Source organism: Oryzias melastigma, linkage group LG15 (genome assembly GCF_002922805.2).
Source record: "Oryzias melastigma strain HK-1 linkage group LG15, ASM292280v2, whole genome shotgun sequence".
NCBI lineage: Eukaryota > Metazoa > Chordata > Actinopteri > Beloniformes > Adrianichthyidae > Oryzias > Oryzias melastigma.
Window position 1 is genome coordinate 5,765,475 of NC_050526.1, and position 4,649 is coordinate 5,770,123.

General features: G+C 36.6%; 1 protein-coding gene and 1 long non-coding RNA gene across 6 annotated transcripts in view; one reads left to right on the plus strand and one right to left on the minus strand.

The window, feature by feature from the left end:
* Positions 1-3,806, plus strand: part of LOC112161733 — a 25,530-nt gene extending 21,724 nt beyond the window's left edge. For both annotated transcript variants that reach the window (XR_002921943.2, XR_002921944.2), the window contains 2 exons: positions 838-932; positions 2,815-3,806. This is a non-coding gene — a long non-coding RNA (uncharacterized LOC112161733). The remainder of the gene's footprint in view (positions 1-837; positions 933-2,814) is intronic.
* The window catches only part of pgbd5 (piggyBac transposable element derived 5), a 31,516-nt gene that overhangs the window by 20,348 nt on the left and 6,519 nt on the right, over positions 1-4,649 (minus strand). The gene's annotated exons all lie outside the window — the stretch shown is intronic.

Consider the following 4,649-nt stretch of genomic DNA (forward strand, 5'->3'; position numbering starts at 1 on the left):
CTAATTTGGCATTTAGCTAATATTTTAGCTGACTATCAGATTCAATGATTTCAGCTATCAGCTTCAAGATTTTCAGCTATCAGCTTCAGCGTTTTTAGCTATCAATTTCAGCATCTTCAGCTATTAGCACTAGCATCTTCAGCGACCAAATTCAGCTTACAGCTTTCACAGTAGCATTATCGCAGGCAATGCTATATATTTAGTTCATAATTATGCTTAAAAGTTACTGTTTTAAAGTTTTAAAAATTTAGTTTTAGAGTGTTCAATAAATATTTATCTAGCTCGGCCTGCGACCTAAGCTGTGTTTTGGCCTCTTGTGCGATTGAGTTTAACACCCGGCTCTAGACTAAGAAGAGAAGGATTGTGTCTTTTTGTTCTTTTATCTCTTTAACCTCAAACTCCCACAGTCATAACCACAACTCCTTCAAAACAATCCGAAGTATCCTGCATTTTCTGCTGAGTGGGACATTGATCGAGAAGGGAGTCAGTATTCTGTCTGGAATTCGTTGTTAAAGGTACATCGTAAAAAAAGATGTTTTTGTGGCTGCGGAACTTCCTGTCAGAGGTGGTACTTTGTAATGAAGGAGCCTCCAGGAACTATCTCCACTTGTGATTACTGTATTTTTCAGAGCAGTTTTATGTATAGTTTAGCCAGGAGTGCAACTTATACTCAGACACGACTTTTGACTGATATTTTCACATAGATAGGTTCATATGTTTATCATTTAGTGTGCCGCCCAACGCAAACATAGAGAAGAACTTTATCATTCTCCTGACCTTATGATATTTGTCTTATTTGCATCGAGACATTATAATTCTATTTTTTTCATTCCTCAGGCTAATGCGAGTCAGCAAGTCATCAAACTGTGTTACAGAGACACAAAAGTGCCACTGATAGCGCCGTCAATCAGATGAAGCTCCGGCAGTTGAAGGTAATAATCTCCATAAAAATAAACAAAAAAAAAATACCCTGATCGTGGAGACCAATAATTTTGTAAAATTCTTCGAAATAAATAAACATGTTCTCTCCGTGTCTTTCATATATTGTAAATGAGATCTACAGGGAATGATTCCATGTAGCAATGAGGCTAAAAACTTGATGGTAGCTCCTCCCACACTCGACGGGAGCTTCTAGTGTGTAAACATACTTTGGACAAGCATTAAGTTTCAAATTTGATGCATCAAAAGAGGAAAAAGACGCTAATTTGATGAACGTTGAAAAGACGCATTAGATCTTCCAGCGCAGAAACAGATAGATCAGTAAGCACAACCAGAATGAATATTTTTGAACAAATTCAAGGATTTTGAGAGCACCATATTGTAAAACACAGAAAGGGTAAGTTAACCAGCTCTGAGTTAATTTGATTTACAAATTTCAGGCCAAGATGCAACACAAAAGGTAAAATAAACTTTTATATTTACTTTTATTTTTCTTTAAATCACTGCTGACATCACATTACCCATTACTAAATTTGTTTGATGTCTTTTATTTTGAAAGGACTTTATGTGAACGTCTGTCAAAACAGTTTCATATTTTGTAAAATAAAAGGCTATTATGTCTTTATGTTTTATTTAAAACAAAAATCAATATTTCATTCATAGTTACCATAAAAGCAACAATTAAATATTAGTGCACATATGTGTCTTATTTTCTAAAGCGTGATTTAAGACTTTAAGGCTCCTACTGGATTATAGTCGGTGAGAAACGGACTAGAATGGATCTTTAGACCCCTGCCTTAGACCAAGCCACAAAGATTGTGACGTTGATCTCGTAGAAATACCAAAACAACACATTTGTATCATTACAGTATCACATATAAGCGGATAATATTATTGGCTTACACACTATTGTGTGCTACAATGAGAAATCAACCTCCTCCACCTCAGTGAAAACAAAGTATCCGCCCACCACAACATGAGGTGGAGACAAATAGCATATTTACCTCCAATGTGATAGTATTTTATGAACATTTCGAGAGTATTGCAGTCATGCACTAGATACTCAACACAATGCCTGGCTTGTGTTGACTTTGGCAAATTAGAGGTTTTCCTGGAGCCTGTCGGATCCCTGCGAGGTAATTTGGATATTTCAAGCTCAATTGAGCAGCTCAGTTTCTTTATAAGTGAACAGAAGAAAGCAACGTTTTCATTCTCTCTGTTTGCAATTTGACCCTGTGCTGCTAGAGTGAACCAAACATTCACAAGCTCAAACATATTCATTTCATTCAGTGCAACATGCTGCAAAAGCCAGACAAGTATTGCATATCCGCTCCTCCTGGACAAACAGCTGGCCTGTATATCTTTCGTAACCAGGGATTAAAGGGTTTCTGCAGTAAAAACACACACCAGACAGGAAGCTTCCGTTTTAAAGGTAATACAAGGGATATTTTTTTATTTATTTAAGTTTTTTTGAGAGGCAGTTTTCCGGGATAAACATTTCTGGTACCAATCTGTAACTATAAACAGAATGTGGGACAAATCATAAATAATGTCTTAGGGGATTGCATTGGTTACATAAGAATATTTCAGCAAATGGCTTGAAATTATTTGGATCATACATAAATAAATGACTGCATATTATAAAACAAAAAAATATATTTTTATGTAAGATAGTACATGTATTGATCTATTAATTAATTAATTTCTGTAAAAAAATTATGCTAAGCTAAATGAAGACACAAAATGCAGCATATGGTGAAAAGCAGTAATCCAGCAGACCTGATCAGATAACCAGGAATATTTTTTTTAATCCTTTGAAAATTCAGATGAAGTGTTTATATAATAAAAGATTAATACGTGTGTTTTATCATCCAGATCCCCCACTTCCTGCCTCCTCTTTCAGGGAAAACCATCACCTTCAAGACCGACCTTGTCTAAAAGCTCATTCAGAAACCAGCCAAACTCCCAGCAGGTCTCCTGTGCTCTGCACCTGCTTCAGCAAACCATCTCACACCCATGACAGGTCATAAGACGCTGACTTGAAGACTTCTGACGGGGGCTGATTTACCAACATCATCCACCCTCTTCAAAAGAGTGGAGCTGTCACATCCTGAGAGTGTCTGCGTCAGCAAAGAGAAGCGGGGTAAAAATGAAAAACTGAGACAGCCAGGCATGGGAGCTGATAAGAGTCCAGAGACGAGTCCAGAGCGCAGAGAAACTCGTCTAGCGTTAAGAGCTCTTCGTGCACTTAAGCTCGGTGCGGGTGCACACATTCATATAAATATGGTAAACAGCTCAGGCCGGATAAATCTGAGTCCCATCCTGTCATCTTGAGATCTGCAGAGATTAAGCTCACGAGCAGGAGCTTCATAATCATCCTAGCACTGATGGCGGACCAGCACTGCCTGTGCTTGTGCAAACAGACAATAAAGGCGTTTTTACTAAACTAACAGCACACGAAGTCAAAAGGCACACCCACTGTCACCTTAAACTCAGTCAATAAAAGCTAAGAGCGCTCAAAGATGAGAATGAAGAACGTTGTATGTGACATCTTGAGCGATTATGAAAGATGATCAAACAACCAGGCATCACATGGGGTCTGATATTTGCAAAGCAGGATTAACAGAATTGGCAAGACAATCAGCACTGGGGAAAAAAATTGTTTACTTTTAATTTCGAAGCACAAACAAAAGAAGAATCATATATGGTAGAAGTGTCAAAGTCAATCACACAAGGGGCCAAAATCCAAAACACACCTTAGGTCGCGGGCCGAACAAGAAAAACATTTAACACACTAAAACTAGATTTTTAAAACTCTGATAATGTAATTTTGTAACTTCAAAACCACCTTAAAAAACGAAAAAAAAAAAGAAAAAAAAAAAAGAAAAAAGGCCTAAATTAGCCAAAACAGCTACCATGTAGCTGAAATATTAGCTAAACTCCAGAAGAACCTAAAAAAATAAAAAAGAAGCGCCGAAATTAGCCAAAACAGCTAGCATGTAGCTGAAATATTAGCTAAACTCTAGAAGAACCCAAAAAAATAAAAAAGAAACGCCGAAATTAGCCAAGACAGCTAGCATGTAGCTGAAATTATAGCTAAACTCCAGAACAACCTAAAAAAATAAAAAAAGAAACGCCGAAATTAGCCAAGACAGCTAGCATGTAGCTGAAATATTAGCTAAACTCCAGAAGAACCCAAAAAAATAAAAAAGAAGCGCCGAAATTAGCCAAAAAAGCTAGCATGTAGCTGAAATATTAGCTAAACTCTAGAAGAACCCAAAAAAATAAAAAAGAAACGCCGAAATTAGCCAAAACAGCTAGCATGTAGCTGAAATATTAGCTAAACTACAGAAGAACCCCAAAAAAATAAAAAAGAAACGCCGAAATTAGCCAAAACAGCTAGCATGTAGCTGAAATATTAGCTAAACTCTAGAACAACCTAAAAGAATAAAAAAAGAAACGCCGAAATTAGCCAAAACAGCTAGCATGTAGCTGAAATATTAGCTAAACTCTAGAAGAACCCAAAAAAATAAAAAAGAAGTGCCGAAATTAGCCAAAACAGCTAGCATGTAGCTGAAAGATTAGCTGAACTCCAAAACAGCCTTAAAAAATTCAGTAAAAGCCAAAATATTCCAAGAAGCTAGCAGAGTGGTAATTTTTTAAAACTTTAAACCTGTAACTTTTTAACAGTACAATGAATAAAAACAGGC